This window comes from Rhineura floridana, chromosome 9 (assembly GCF_030035675.1).
Source record: "Rhineura floridana isolate rRhiFlo1 chromosome 9, rRhiFlo1.hap2, whole genome shotgun sequence".
Lineage (NCBI taxonomy): Eukaryota > Metazoa > Chordata > Lepidosauria > Squamata > Rhineuridae > Rhineura > Rhineura floridana.
Window position 1 is genome coordinate 59,545,289 of NC_084488.1, and position 17,487 is coordinate 59,562,775.

Consider the following 17,487-nt stretch of genomic DNA (forward strand, 5'->3'; position numbering starts at 1 on the left):
GAAAAAATATTCAGATGCTGTTTGCAGATGATGACCTGTTAGGAACAGGATTGATGAGTTGTGCTTTTATTATTCCAGTGGCCTGTGATAAATTGATCAACAATTTAAATAATTCCAATGTTCTGGAGGAAGCAGTATATATGATTTGATTTTAAAATATCATGGGAAACTACTTATTTATTCTTCAAAATTTATGGGTTCATTTCCTGCTTGGATATGGAGGTATGTGGTATTGAAAAGCTATAAAATATGCAAAGGAGTTTTTTGTTGGTCAATTTTCTACCAGAGAACCAGGAAGTGAGCTTTCAGCATTCATACCTCCACAATCCATGCCTACTATCAAAAGATGATTGTGCGGACCATTACAGACAGGTTATATGAAGGTAAAATTACAGAACAATCATGAGAGTCCCACTGGGTTCAGGGAGATTTATTCCCTCTCTAAAGGACTTTACCTTTGGAAGCCTAATGCCTTTAACCCCCTTGTAAAGCTTCACTGAGATTTATATTGAGGATTGCTTTGCTAAAATCCTGTACGCACTCACCGAGGAGTAAGTCCTGCCTAACTTAATGACCCTTGCTTCTAACTTATATAGGATTGCTCTGTTAGAAAACTTGATTCCACATCAAGGGCGGGATATAAATCAAATAATAAATTAAATAATAAATCTTGTTTAAAGGCATTACACTGGAGAATGTAGCTCAGATTTTCTGACTTTAGTAGAGCTGGAATTGTACACCTCAGTTTTGAAGATTTTTTTTCAAAAGTAAAATGGCATTAAAGTATTGCGGTTGAGGGGCGAAATAAGACACAGACACATCAGCTTGGGTTGAACAAGGGCCACTTTATTAAACTATATTTAAAAAAACACTTTTTAAAGTGACCTGCAGAGGGAAACCTAGGTGCGGGAACTGTCTATAAACAAGCAGCGTGCCATACAGGTCTTGGGCGACCAGCCCCTACTGGGGCAAGGGCAAGCCTATCTGCTTACCCCTTACCCTGGCCACACCCTGTAGGTGATTAGGGGGGCCTTCCCACATCACCACCCCCCGGTGCCGTGAAACTCCAGGTGGATGGGGTAAGTTGGCCCCAGAAGCAGCCCATATCCTGCCCTCGAGCCATAAAGCCCTGACAGACAGGCCTCTGGAACTGCCAATCACCTCCAAAGGTGCCTAAGGGGGCCACCTAGCTGTCCTTACCTACTTCCCTTCCCATACCTTCAAATCTCTATTTATTCCCCCTTTACCCCACTGCCAAGAAGCACCTCACAGACCCCTCTGCAGGTCTCCCAAAAAAATGTTGTTCCCTGCATCTGACAGGTGAAAGCCTTTGGCCCTATACAGTCCAATCCTCCAATGCTGTATGTGGGGATGCTGAATAGCCAATCCCCCGTGCTGAAGAAGACCCAACCAAATCTGCCGGTTGACCTTCTTCCATGCCCGATCAATCCCCTAGGGTCCCATACATCACACTAAACCCTGCGTGGGAGAATGTCCGACCACAGCAGACGTACCAAGGGCCAACATTGCCTTATCAACTGCATGTCTTCACATGCTTAAACACTAAGGGCCTTGCCCTTCATTAAACCAAGGTCATTCCCACCGAGGTGAATGACCACAACCTGTGGAACTGCCCGTACTAAACCTTGCTGGAACAAAGCGGGTAGGAGCCCATCCTAATGCATTTCTCTCCAGCCAAGCCACTGCACTGCAGCCCATCGACTGAGGCCCAACTGTGAGCCCATGCTCAATTTCGTGGCCCTTTGGGCTGCCCAGAAGACCATGCTGTGGCCACATATTAGGATGTGCATCTGCTCCATCCCCGTTCAGCAACCTGTCAAAAACAATTACAACTTATTAGGTCCGAATTCCCAGGCCCTCTAAAAGGGGCGAATATAGCCCTTATAAGCACCAGAGGACCAGCGTCCAATGGCCTGCACCTTTGCCTAGGAAACCCCAAGACCTGCTGCTGTAGAAGCAGCTCCAATGCTAAAAGAGTGGGTTCCAAACTCTGAGGGGTCATGCCCTAGCCCCTGCAAGGCCCGCTGTGAGTGCCCAAAACTGGTATTTTGTGAGGGGATCCTCACTTGCATGGGTGAATAAATATCCTTCTCCAGATCCCCTGGCCCCCAGAAAAACTTGCAAAGCCCGCACAGGGCAGAGGTTTGGCTCCGAGGAAGGGGCCAAATGAATGGTCCGCCCCTTGCATCTCTGGTCCATCTTAGACCTTCTCAATTTTATACAGGCACAACCCCCTCCATGGTGACATCTGAGAACTGGAGGGCACGTCGAGACGGGTCTCGCTTGGATCCAGCCACCACCTCTCCTATCCTAAAAGCTCAAAAAACAGTGTAAGGGCTACTGCCTGGAATAGTCTGGCTTCATAGCTGGAGGAGCATACTGTTTCCCACTGACCCACTATACCCAGTAAAATGTCAGTAAGAAATGGCGACGTGAATCGGGGGCAGCAGGGTGTTCTCTAGCCCACCAAGCTAACATACAGCTGACTGTAAAGTCCCTGGAATGATCGGGAAAATTTCCAGCCTTTGCTAGGAAGGAAAGCCCTGCCAGCTTACCTTGAAGTGCTTAGACTGACAGGCCCCTTCTCCTGTCGTCCATCAGGAATTCCAGCAGGTGACTCACCGGAATAGGCTACTCTGGTGCATAGCCCTTGCTGGCCCAGAATTTCTGAATCGCCCTACCTGCTCTCTGGTAGCTGGTGAGCATGCTGGGGGCAATGGAAAGGCTTATGGCCCTCTCTGACTGTGCTCTCCAATCTCCCAAATCGCAGGGGTCATGGCTTCCAGCTGAGCCCCAGCCAGGGGCACCAGCTGATGGAAACGGTCCATCTGGTTCCATGACAGAGCATCAGCAACACTATTGCCAATGCCAGGAACATGCCGTGCCCGGAAAAGAACATTAAAACACAGACATTGGAGAACAAAAAAGCGGACGAGGTCCATAACCCAGGTGTTCCTGGATGTAAGGGAATTGATAACATGAACTGTAGCCATGTTATCACACCAAAAATGGACCGTAGAGTTCTTCAGCCTCTCAGCCCACAAATAGACTGCCACCACTATCGGGAAAAATTCTAGAAAAGTCAGATCCTTGGTCAGCCCTTCCTAAATCCATGCCTGAGGCCATCGCCCATTACAACAGGAAGACCCAAAACCTACCCCGAATCCAAAAGCCCCAGACGCGTCAGATTGGATTTGCAACTCTGTCTCCAGGAGCCGGTCCTGCCTCCAAAAGGATAACCCGTTGAAATCCTGTAGGAGGACCACACAGCCAGGTCGGCGCATAACACAGCTGTCACCCTAAACCTATGGTGGGGCTGTAAAAGCCCATCATAAACTCATCTCAAAAATGCCCAGCCTGGTGTTACAACACTGCATGCAAAATTTAGGTGCCCTGCCAACTCCTGGAGGGTGGAGAAGAAAACTTTTTTAGCCTCTGCAACTTCCTTAATCTTAATTTGGAGGATCTCAAGCTTCTCCTTGGGCAGCCTACAGCACTGCCTCCCAGAATCAATTTCTATACCCAGGAAAGTCAAGACAGGGGCTGGGCCTTCTGTCTTTTCCATGGCTAAAGGAACCCCCAGTTCCTCTGCCATGTCCTCAAACTGTGCCATGAGGTGCTGGCATTCACCTGTGCCAGCCCTACCTGCAAACAGGAAGTCGTCCAAATAATGCACCACTGCACTCAGACCTGCCCATCTCTTGACCGCCCACTCCAAAAAGGAGCTAAAACACTCAAACACTGCACAAGAGATCGAGCATCCCATGGGTAATGCCTGATCCATATAGAATTTGCCAGCAAAAGCAAAGCCCAGCAGCTCAAAGTCTGCAGGGTAGATGGGCAGGAGGCGGAAAGAGGACTTGATGTCACACTTCCCCACAAGCCTGCACCATGTGCACTACAGCATCCAGGGAGGTGTAGTGGACTGTACATAGACTGTCAGGAATGAAATCATTAACTGACTGCCCTCATGGGTAGGACAAGTGGTGAATCAGCCTGAACTCCCCGGCTGCCTTTTGGGCACAATACCCAGCAGGGACACCCTAAGGTTAGGGAGTGAGGGTGATTGGAACAGGCCAAGCACCCACCCTGCCTGCACTTCCTTGTCAATTTTCATTTGTACAGTCGCCTCCATGCTTAGTATAGATTTAAGGTTACAGGACATGAAGGTGGCCCGTGGACCGCTGTAAGGAATTTGAAAGCCTAAAGAAAAACCCTGCAACAGAAAACGTGCATCCCCAACCACTGTGTAACCAGCAAGCAAGGTCTGCAAAACCTCTAACTTTACCGGGGAGGGACCCTTTTCCTTGAGAGGCACCAGGTGAGGGCTGCTTTCTGCCCCCTTGCTGATCCCTGCCTCCTCCCCTATACAACCTGCCCCTAGGGCAGGCTGTGCAAGGGTGTGTCGCTCCACAAATGGAACACTCATGCCGGAAACGACACGGGTTCCATGCACAACCCCACTGGGAACTAAATTCCCAGCACAGCAGCCGTTGTTGAACCCCTTGCCCCACATTAGCAATGGGAAGGGTAGTAGCCGACTGCCTGCTCAATAAGTGCCCACAATCACACCTGTCCCCCATCATGGCTCAGGCCACTGCCATGAACTGCAGCCATAACTCTGGTTCTTTTTTTTTGTCCCATGGCAGTGTCCTATCGCATGCAGCATACGAAAGGCCTCATCATAGGACAACCAGGCTAGGCCAGAAAATTCCACATATGCCCTGTATAGTATTCAGGTACTTCACTAGAAGCAACCCTTTCAGAGGCTGCCTTTCCATCAGCACTCCCGCATAAATCAGGTACGCTGGGAACCAATTGGCCCATATCCGGTCCACCTTCCTAGGTCTGGGCCTTTCTACATCACCCTCACCCTCCTTTTCTTTATCTTTTTTGGGGTGCTCTCCATAGAGCAGGGAAAATAAATCCACATACTCCGCTCACCAGATTTTATCCTTGGTCGCCGGGAGCAGGTGGAAACCCAAGGTGATAGACGTATCACCAAAAGGAATGACACCCGCTGCTTCTGACCCCAAAGGATCCGACATTGCACTTTGCCCTGTGGCCACAGGTGGTTGTTCATCTGTCAGTGTGACTGTTGGATCCGCCCCTCCAGGAGATATGTCTGGTGCTGTCACCTGTCCCCTACATGTATGCTGCCACACTTGATTACAAGCAGCCTGTAGCGATGACTGGAGACCACCTGGCGTTGTCTCCATACCAGACCAGGTGGGGGATGCGCCACTCGCTTCCACTCTGGAAGGCATAGCAAATGCTGTTCCCGGCCCTGAGGCCCATGGCCCCCATGGAGGCCACCCCCATCCTGACCACACAGCTGCCTGGGCAGGCCCAGCAAACACACCTGCTCCCACCAGCAGCCCTGTCACATTAGCTGCCTGACCCTTCCCCACTGATGATGACCTCGCGCCAGCCTCAGGTGCAGCTTCCTCCCGTCCTGTTCCAGCCGCCGCTGTTGACACAGTCACTCACAACCTGTGTCGAGCCAGAATGGTATTCCAAAGTATCCAGCCGGGCTAAAATCAAATTAATAACATTCTTATTACCCCTGTGCTGCTGCCCTGTGCCAATACCACCCCGCACCCCAGCCTTAGCTCTCTCTGGCCTGGGCGCCACCCCCATTGAAGCCCCAGGTGTGGCTGTCAGTTCGGTGGCAGCCAGGGGTGGCATGGTGCTTTGAGCCGATGCTCCCATCCCCTGCTGCTCCAATGCTTGCAAGAGTTCTAAAATAGCTGCCCATGGAGGCGCCTCTTGCTCATCAGAAGAGGTAGGCATTGGGGGTGCCATTTTTGTGGAGGCCTACAGGCCTTTCCTTTCCCTTTTGGCACCCCCTTTCCTTTCTTGGGAGGCATGGCTGTGCCAATCCCTTCACCTTTTCTATTTTATTATACTGTATTTTATTATTATTACTATACAGTAGGGCCCCACTCATACAGCGGGTTACGTTCCGGACCCCTGCTGTAAAGCGGAACCCATTGACTAACATTGCCCAAAATGGTGCCCGATGGCAAAAAACCGCTGTAAAAGCGGAACAAGCACTGTAAGAGCAGGACCTTTCTGCAATTGACAACTGCTCCATTAGCGGAACGCTGTATGATGTTGTTTTATTCTTTTTATTTTATATTTATTTTAATTTATGTGTTTTTTTCTTTGAACAATTAGCAGCCCTGCCGTGGCACTGCTCAAAGACACCTTATGCCACCCTCCCCTAACTGCCTGGGAGGGGGCCTGGACGTCCAGCTGGCTAGGCCCCTTTTATGAGGCCCACTGGCTAGGCCCCTTTTACGGGGCCCGCTCCAGCAGCAGCCACATTGCGGCATCACAAGCGGCTCCCCCACGCAGCAGCCCTATGGTCTCCTACCCCCTCTGGGGAAAAAACAAATGGGCCTAATCGGCCCCACAAATGCGGCCTTCCCAAGGCCAGTGCCAGAAGCAGCCACGCTGCCGTGCCCAGATGGCACCACCCACGCGGCAGCTTTATGTTCACCCACCCCCTCCGGGGAATCTAGCAACTGGGCCTAATCGGCCCAACAAATGCAGCCTTTCCTGCTGCTTTTTTGCACTGCAAAATGGCGCCGTCCACGCAGCCGCAATAAAATGGCCAACACCGCTCTCCTCTTTGCGCTGCTCTGTCCTCAGCCGTTGCATGCCAAAGAGGAGGGAGGATAGGAGGGGCGGCCTCAGAGCTCCACCTCTACACGCCGCACGTTGCACGTGCATAACCACTGTGACACGCGACGTTGCCCATCTAAAAGATGGCGGCGGCGGCCCCATCTGCAACTATATCCTGCTTGTCCAGGCTGCACGGGTGAGCGGGGCGGTATTTAAAGGTGCCTAATAATAACGTTTAGGTATTAAATGCTTCCAATAAGTGAAACATGCAATGCTAATTCTAGTGGGTCAGTTGGTATATCATAATGTCAGTGAAAAAGATTTGTCTGCAGTTTTGAAGACTTTACACTGATATCTGCCTGCAACGTTAGTGAAACATCTCTGCAACGTGGGCACAGTTCATGTTTGGTGATTACTTTAACAATTTATCCATATGCCTTATATCTTTGGTAAAGTTGTTCAGATTGGGCTGGTAGTTTTAATAATATGGTTGTTTCTAAAAATGCTACTTTGTCATCTCTAAGATACTGTCGAAGACAACTTTATTTGCCCTTTGAATCAATTATTCCTGAAGAACATCTGCATTTTCAATCTATCTTTGAAGTTTCATCTCTTATTGTCCTTGTACTTGTGGCCTCCCTTTCCTTCCATAATTGTGAAGACCACAGCATACAGCTTTTCCCACAGTGTGAGAAATCTCCAAAAATGAGAAAGAAACTATTATTCTTGCACTGGATCTGTAATTTATGAAAGATAGTAAAACTTAACTGTAACAAAATGTCCCATTATGCATTTTCTCTATAGAAACATGAGTAATTCAAACACAGTAATTAAATGCTGCTTATTCTATTTTTGAACCAAGCACATTTTAAAAGCTTGCTAATTCAGTGTTCAGGATCAAATATCAGCATATGTGCAAAAAATGGCTCATTGGTGCTGATAATACTAGTATAGTACTTAGCTTCATTTGAAATATATTTGAACAATTTTTATTTCCAAATATCAGAGTGATCTATGGCAATAATACATAAGCCTAAAAAGCAGTGAATGAAGAATTGCAAGAGAAAGCGGTTATAACAATTATCAGTAGGCAAGAATTAGTTGTTAAATTGATCAGCAAAGTTACAAATAAACTGCATACTTATTTCTTGTAAAAATAAATTTACTCCCTTATACCATGAAATAACTCCATTTTTAAAGGGTTATGAATTAGTATTGGAAATATTTTTTTTATTCTTTAAGGGGGGAAATTGAATATTCAGTTGCCTTTTAACGTTTATCTGATAGCTGCTGAAGGGTTTTTCTTCAGTTTCGTTTGCAATATCCTTCTGTTGTGTGTATCTGCTTTGTTAATCATTACTCTAGAGTTAAAACTTGAAGATAAGAATGTGAGATTACAGTGTGCCAGATGATAGCAAAGGACCTGTGCCTAAAAAAATAATCCTTTGTGAAATCACACCTTTATTTTTCAACCTGGCTCAGGTTTCTGGAAGGAAAGATAGTCTTTGATCTGTTGCCAGATAACTTCCTCATGCAATCCTTCTCCAAAATGGAAAATAAGAACACAGAAAACATGGGGTGCAATCCAAAACAATGTTAATCAATAGGATTTTTTAAAAATCACTTCAAAGGGATATGGATAGGGTTTTGGTTTTTACCATCTACCCCAAACCATACGGTTGGCTGTCACAGAGGGATCGCAAAATACACCTATTGAAGTTACTGTCCTCTATGGTCAAGTCTTCCTTGAAACTTGACGCATTCTCGAAGATTGAATATCTTTTTTACAATTCAAACACGGCCCGTGCCCTGGTAACGTTTGCCTCAGCCTCTATTGTGGACTTTGTTTACTCGTGTAAGAAGGTGTTTCTAGGCAAAGGAATAGAGGTTAAAAGACACTTTAGAGACGTTTCTCCTCCCGTGCCTTTGGTCACACGTAGCATGAGGGAACGCTCTGCCTCTTCAATTTTAAGATTGGAGAAGTCCAATATAGGAGTCTCCGTGCCTCGTTTTAACTTACCCTTGAAATCACCAGCAGTTAACTCTGGCCCAGATAATATAGGATCTCTGAACTTGAGGGCCGAGCAAGGCAGAGAGAGCCATCTTGATAGTGTGTCGATCCTCGGCTCCGGGAATTTTTATCCTGAAGAACTTCTGCTCATTGACAGCTTTGGTGCGCTTCCCGAACAGGAACAACATGAGATCCTGTCATGGCTGTCATCCTTGAAAACTACCCTTACCAACTTGACTAATCCTTTTTCATCTGTGAACTATATTGAGACTGCTCATTCCACCCCTACCCTGTCTAGTGTCTGTTCTCATAGGGCATCTTTGAACACCAGTTTCGACTCATCTTGGTCTGACTTGGAGAATACAGAACAGGGGTTGTCAGCTAGTTGTCGAGGACCGGTTCCGTTAATTTCACTAGCTCCTCTGAAGTGTTCTCCCCCTAATGTTTGTAGGCTGACACATACCTTTCCTTCTCCCTGACTGCCTCTGACACACTCCCCTGGTTTAAAATGGTCATTTAAGTTTGTGGATAAGTGGGCAAAGGAGGGGATCCATGGGGTGAAGGAGGTAATCCAAGGGGCTGCCATTAATGTTGTTGAAGGCAGAGGGAGATACGAAGTAGGGAGACAGCCATGCTATCATGGGAGGGTAGAGTGTAACCAACTGTTGATAACCCTCAAGCTGTCTTCCCGTTCAAACAACCTGATGGCCTCGGCGACAGTGCCCCTGGGTTAAAACTGCTGCTGGTGAATGCCAGGTCGGTGAATGGAAAATCGATGCTCATTCAGGATTTGGCCCTCGATGAGCATGCTGACCTGGCCTGTATTACGGAAACCTGGTTGGATGAACCTGGGGGGGTTAATCTCTTCCAGCTTTGTCCACCTGGTTTTTCAGTACACCAGCAGCCGAGACCTGGGGGACGGGGAGGTGGGGTCACAGTGGTCTATCGTGATACTATCCCCCTGACCAGGTGCCCTCTCCCACAGTTCTCAGGGTTTGAGTGTGTGTACTTGAAGTTAGGTGGCCAGGACAGAATAAGGATTCTGTTGGTGTACCGCCCACCCTGCTGCTCCACAGTCTCCCTACCTGAGCTAGCCGGGGTAGTCTCGGGGTTGGTGTTGAAGTCCCCTCGGCTTGTGGTATTGGGTGACTTCAATATCCACACTGAGACTGCTCTGTTGGGAGTGGCTCAGGACTTCACGGCCTCCATGACAACCATGGGTCTGTCCCAAGTAGTATCTGGCCCCACTCATGTTGCTGGTCACACCCTCGACCTTGTTTTCTGTGTTGGTCGGGATGACGGTGATCTTGGTGTGGAAGAACTTGCGGTGGTTCCGTTGTCATGGACAGATCACTACATGGTCGGGTTTAGACTCACTGGGACTCAGAGCCTCTGCAGGGGTGGGGGACCGATTAGAATGGTCCATCCCAAGAGGCTGATGGATCCGGATGGTTTCCTGATGGCTCTTGGAGATTTTCCTGTCACCTTGGCAGGTGATCCTGTCGAAGCCCTGGTTGATCTCTGGAATAGAGAAATGACCAGGGTGGTGGACACGATCGCTCCCGAGCATCCCCTCTTTTGGAGTGGAGCCAAACCAGCTCCATGGTTTTCCAAGGAGCTGGTGGTGATGAAGCGTGTCAGACGGGGACTAGAGCGACGTTGGTGGAAGACTCGGAGCGAAGCTGATCGATCTCGGGCTAGAGCCTATTTGAAGGCCTACTCCGAGGCAGTACAGGCTAAGAAGAAATCTTTCTTCTCGGCCTCCATTGCGTCTGCTGGGAGCCGTCCAGCGGAACTGTTTCGAGTGGTTAGGGGGCTTTTAAGTTCCAGCCCCCGTGAGGGTAATTCTGACCACTCAGCAGACCGCTGTCAAGAATTTGCACGGCACTTTGCAGACAGAGTCGCTCAGATTCGCTGTGATTTGGACGCTAAAATTGATACAGTCTCTGAGGATGTAACTTCGGCGCCTGTTTGTCCAATTAAAATGGATTCTTTTCAACTTGTTCTACCCGAGGATGTGGACAAGATCCTTGGAGCGGCGTGTGCCACCACGTGTGTACTGGACCCTTGCCCTTCCTGGCTCATTAGAAGTACCAAAGGGGGACTGGTTGATTGGGTCAGGGGAGTAGTTAATGCCTCTCTACAACAAGGCAGAATTCCATCATGCTTAAAGGAGGCAGTTATAAGACCACTGCTGAAAAAGCCCTCCCTGGATCCCTGTTTACTAGGTAACTACCGGCCAGTCTCCAATATTCCATTTTTAAGCAAGATAACAGAGCGTGTGGTGGTCGCCCAACTCCAGAGATTCCTGGATGATACGGATTATCTGGATCCATTTCAATCTGGTTTCAGGCCTGGCTATGGGACAGAGACGGCTTTGGTCGCCTTGGTGGATGACCTACGCAGAGAACTGGACAGAGGGAGTGTGTCTCTGCTGGTTCTACTGGACCTCTCAGCGGCTTTCGATACCATCGATCATGGTATCCTTCTGGGCCGCCTTGCCGAGATGGGACTTGGGGGCACTGTGTTACAGTGGCTCCAATCCTTCCTGGGGGACCGAACCCAGAAGGTGGTACTGGGGGACTCCTGCTCGACCCCTTGGCCATTGACCTATGGGGTCCCTCAGGGTTCTGTTTTGTCCCCCATGTTATTCAACATCTACATGAAACCGCTGGGAGAGGTTGTCCGGGGCTTTGGTGTTCGGTGCCATCAGTATGCTGATGACACTCAATTCTATTTCTCTTTTCCACCTGAAGCCAAGGAAGCCGTACAGGCCCTAAACCAGTGTCTGGCATCAGTGATGGACTGGATGAGGGCAAACAAGTTGAGATTAAATCCTGACAAAACAGAGGTACTCCTGGTCAATCAGAGGGCAGATCAGGGAATAGGGATTCAACTGGTGCTGGATGGGGTCGCACTCTCCCTGAAGTCTCAGGTTCACCGTTTGGGTGTACTCCTGGACTCAGCTTTGAATTTGGAGGCCCAGATTGCTGCTGTATCCAGGAGCGCATTTGCCCAATTAAAACTGGTGCACCAGCTACGCCCGTTCCTGGAGCTACCTGATCTGACTAGGGTGATGCATGCCTTGGTTACATCCTGCTTAGACTACTGTAACGCACTCTACATGGGGCTGCCTTTGAAGACTGTTTGGAAACTTAAATTGGTACAAAGAGCTGCAGCCAGAGTGCTAACCGGGGCTGGTTACAGGGACCATACAACTCCCCTGTTACAACAGCTCCACTGGCTGCCAATTTGTTTCCAGTCACAATTCAAAGTGCTGGTTTTGACCTACAAAGCCCTATACGGCTCAGGTCCAGACTATTTGACAGCTCGTATCTCCCTACATGAACCTGTCTGGGATTTGAGATCTTCAGGTGAGGCCCTTCTTGTGTTCCCCACACCTTCACAAGCACATATGACGCGGACACGAGATAGGGCCTTTTCGGTGGCCGCCCCTAGGCTGTGGAACTCCCTTCCGAGTGAGGTGCGATCAGCTCCCTCCTTGCCGTCTTTCCGGCGACAAGTAAAGACTGTTTTATTTCAATGGGCATTTGGGATAGAGAACGACCAGGATTAAGTGTCATAGGTTTGGTGATTACATTATATGATTTTATTATTTTAAATTGTCCACTGTTTTTAACCTATATTTTATGGTTTTAATTTTTCTCATAGTTTAATTCTTTTTTAATAATATACTCTGTATGTTTTAATGGTGTTGTTTTTAGTTGTAAGCCACTCTGAGTCCTATTGGAAAAAGGGCGGGGTAGAAATAAAGTTTATTATTATTATTATTATTATTATTATTATTATTATTATTATTATTATTATTATTATGGACTGCCCCCTTGTCTTTTTGTTTTCATCCAGATGCTATGAGTTACGTTACGTATCTTTAGAGAAGATGAATGAAGAGTAGAGCTGATAATGCTGTAGGAAATGCTCCCCAGTTAGCATAATTTTCATAGCAGCATGCTACTTACAGAAATGGTAACTGGAAGCATGATCTGAGGTGCAATAGAGTGGTCAGTTCGTACTCAGTTCCCTATGAACACAGCCTATGATTCATAAAAATCTATTATACAGTCCCACAGATTTATTGACTCCAGTGCATCATTGTGTAGGAGGTATGTTCTGTGTATTAATTTTCTGGATTGAACCCTGCATGGCCTAGTTTAAACTGTCTGACTTTTGGAGTGATGTATGTCATGGATCTAGTGCCAAAGTGTCCACTATAAACTAGTCCAGACTTAGACTTGTGCAATACAAGTCTATTCTGCTCTGCTCCTAATATTACTATTACTATTATTGCATTGTACTAGAATTATGTGGCATTTTCTTTTTAACCTAAAATGAATATGAATATGAATATTTTTCTGTATGTTGAAATTACTGAGTTTGGGGTCCTGCCGGTTTTCTTTTTTTCCACGCTTGGTCCTGGGCTTACAAATTTATGTTTATAGTTAGATTATGATGTATCTGTACCTTGGAACTAATACCAAATATACTTCTACAGCCATCAGAGTCTATAATCTATGCTCTGTGTATAATTCTAGTTTTGTTACTGCTATAATAGTCTTTTGTGAACTTGTAACATGAAACACTTTTCTTAATTAAACTATTATCTATTTAATATCTGGCATATTTTCTATTTATAAGCTGCATATTAAATTGGGTTTTTTTAACATTGAGGCAAACCAGGAATTCCTTCCATCAGTTCATCAAAGACCTTTTCCTGATATCACATTAAACCTTTTGCAAATGCTGGCACAGTGATACCATTAGAAAAACTCAGCTGTACAATGTACAACTGATGCAGATTTGCAGCTGTATAGATGCACTCTCTATTTTTTCACCAATCTCATTAGTGTAACCACAGTATAGCTTCCCAAATAGTTTGATCTCCAACACACTTCCCACAAATTATTTGTGTTCTCTTTAAATGCTTTGTGCATCCCAGCTACCTTTATAGAACTCAGTGATCATAGAGTGAAAAATACTGAGGTACTTAAACTGGTAGGCATGTAGTGCCATTACATTCAGGGGCATTTCTACTACATGTCCTCATCTATATGTCCTCATCTACATGTGTTGGGAAAATGCCTGTGTAGAGGAATCATAGAATAGTAGAGTTGGAAGGGGCCTACAAGGCCATCAAGTCCAACACCCTGCTCAATGCAGGAATCCAAATCAAAGCATTCCCAACAGATGGCTGTCCAGCTGCCTCTTGAATGCCTCCAGTGTCAGAAAGCCCACTACCTCTCTAGGTAATTGGTTCCATTGTTGTATGGCTCTAAGAGTTATGAAGTTTTTCCTGATGTTCAGTCAAAATCTGGCTTCCTGCAACTTGAGCCCATTATTCCGTGTCCTGCACTCTGGGACGATCGAGAAGAGATCCCGGCCCTCCTCTGTGTGACAACCTTTCATGTACTTGAAGAGTGCTATCATATCTCTCCTCAATCTTCTCTTCTCCAGGCTAAACATGCCCAGTTCTTTCAGTCTCTCCTCATAGGGCTTTGTTTCTAGTCCCCTGATCATCCTTGTTGCCCTCCTCTGATCCTGTTCCAGTTTGTCTGCATCCTTCTTGAAGTGCGGAGACCAGAACTGGACGCAGTATTCAAGATGAGGCCTAACCAGTGCTGAATAGAGGGGAACTAATACTTCATGCGGTTTGGACACTTTAGTTCTGTTAATGCTGCCTAATATAGCATTTGCCTTTTTTGCAGCCACATCACACTGTTGGCTCGTATTCAGCTTGTGATCAACGGCAATTCCAATATCGGCAATTCCAATATCCTTTTTACATGTCGTATTGCTGAGCCAAGTATCCCCCATCTTATAACTGTGCATTTGGTTTCTTTTTCCTAAGTGCAGAACTTTGCATTTATCCCTGTTGAATTTCATTTTGTTACTTTCAGCCCAGAACATGCATTGAGTCTTCAGCTTGGAGTCATAGCATGCCACAGGGCAAATTACATGGTAGCATTTACAGATTATTACAGAAGACAAAGATTGACTAACATGTAGGTTCTTGCAGAAATAAAATGGCTGATTATTCAGGTTCAAATATGACTGGCAGCTGAGGGCTTAAATCAAAGAGGTAGCTGAAATAGGAGGACTCTAATGGCAAGTGCAGGGTGTGGAAAGTGGCAGATGACAGACAGACAGACATGGAGCTGAATTAGGTTGAAGAGGGAAGTTAGAATATAAACCAGTGCCGGCTAGAAGCAGTGTGGCTAAAACAAATTAAGAAAGAGAAAACCAAAGTGCAGATACTGATCTCAGAGAGTAAAGAGGGGAAATTCTTTTTCTTCAGAGGAGACTCATGTATATTGTATAGTGCCAATATACTAGGGTTGCTTGGATGGTCTGCGATTGAAACCAATCTGTTGAAATCCAATTGTATTGGATTGTTGCTTGTATTTTAGTATTATTTTGTTATTCATTGTATTTTTATGCTATTTTATGTTCACCGCCCAGAGAGCTACTGCTAGTCGGGCGGTATATAAATTTAATAAAATAAATAAATAAATAAATAAATAAATAAATAAATAAATAAAAACCTGGGGCCAATGGAATGCTGTACATCCCTGTAGCCTTATGCAATAAAAGGCTCTCTTAAGCAGAGGTTTCAAGGGAGAATATGAAGCTGTGCATTCCCTTAGCACCCTGAGTAAAACCTAATATAAAAATAACAGACAGAAAGGAGTTAGGGAACACTGGTGGAACAAAAGGTAGGACGAGCAGAAAAGCTGGTTAGGATTAGAACTATATTATTATTATTATTATTATTATTATTATTATTATTATTATTATTATTATTATTATTATTATTATCTTTATTTATACCCCGGCCTTTTTCCAAACTGGAACTCAAGGCTACTTCCAGATTAAAAAAAGTACATATCATTAAGAACCTATAAATATATAAAACATATAAACATATAAAATCAGCATATAAAATGGCTAGAAAATATTCCGTGAAGACTGAACACTAAGGACTTAGAGAAGAAAACTTAGTTCCATCATGTAGGGGAGGAATTTATCTAGAACAAAGGGAGAAGAAAAATCTAAAACACTGGAACAACAGGCTTGCGTACTGTTAGGATATAAGTTTCTCATTACATGTGGTGAATTTTATTTATTTATTTATTTATAAATATCTGCTTCTGTGTTGGAATTGCTTTTTAATGTTTGTAAACCTTTTTTCAAGCTTTTAAAAATGTTTTTAAAGTTGTTTTGTTTTAATGTATTTTAAAGTCTGTTTTTATGATGTTATAAAGTGCTTTTAGTGCTTTTGTTTGCTGCCCTGGGCTGCTGCTAGGTGGAAGGGCGGGATATAAATCAAATAATAAATAAATAAATGTATTACATTTACACCCCACCTTTCTTTTTCATGAAACCCAAGGCGGCTTACATATGATTTCCAGGAGGTTTTCCATCCAGGCACTGACCAGACCTGACCCTGCTTAGCTACAGCAGGGAGCTAGTCTTATGTGCCTTCAGACCATAGCCTGGGACCACAAAGGTACAGCATGAACTTTTGAGTTAATGCTTGTTAGATTTATGAATGCAAAGGTACAGCATGCAAATATCTGCTGGAGGGTTCTAATCCTTAAGTCAGGGATGGGGAACCTGTGGCCCTCCACATGTTGTTGGACTCTTAAGTTCGATCAGCCTCAGGCAACATGGACGATGGTCAGGGATGATGGAAGCTGGAGTCCAAAAATGTCTGGAGGGCCACCACCACTTACCTTGCCACGACAATGCCATGGTAACTTCCCATCCCTGCTACTTGAAACAATTTGAACCCCATCCCCTGAAAATAGTTCCTTCAAACTCATCACCTACAAATGGAGCGATGAATGTGAGAAAACTGTTTTGTAGCAGTCCCATTTTTCAAATGTTTCTGTAGAGTATGTATGTTATTGCATCTAACATACAATATGAATTAAAAAAAAAAATTCTGTTATAAACCCAAACAGTAGAAGGATTGTCTCAAAGATATCTCCAGGTCTATAGCCACAGCTAAGAGCTTGCTCAGAATTGTCCTGAAACCATTTCCCTACCTTGTGTAAATGGTATAAAGATTACAGCTGGTATCTTGATCCTAAACACATTTAATTGGCAGTAAATTCCATTTATTTTCATGGAATTGACTTCTAAGTATGTGTGCTTACGATCACAGCAAAGAAAGTCATTCTATCTTGCAGTGCATTATATCTTGTAGCAATTAAAAGTGAAGACTGAACAATGGAAACCTACCTGTAATCTAATTGCTATAAATGATATAGTTCTTACAACACCTGGTCCCTTTTCGGCCTTCAAAGTAAAGATTAATGAAGCAAATCCATAAATCCAACAAGCGTTAACTCAAAAGTTCAGGCATGGCTTTGATCTGTCAGACCCCAGCTACGTTGTTCCTCTTTGTAACAAAATATATATTGTGGAAAGTAGAATAGTTTTTGAAATAAAGAAAAAAATTACTCTAAAGCCATGATGGATGTGTGTGTGTATTATGTGCCTTCAAGTCGATTATGACTTATGGTGACCCTCTGAATCAGCGACCTCCAGTAGCATCTGTTGTAAACCACCCTGTTCAGATCTTGTAAGTTTAGGTCTGTGGCTTCCTTTATGGAATCAGTCTGTCTCTTGTTTGGTCTTCCTCTTTTTCTAATCCCTTCTGTTTTTCCCAGCATTATTGTCTTTTCTAGTGAATCATGTCTTCTCATGATGTGTTCAAAGTATGATCACCTCAGTTTCATCATTTTAGCTTCTAGTGACAGTTCTGGTTTAATTTGTTCTAACACCCAATTATTTGTCTTTTT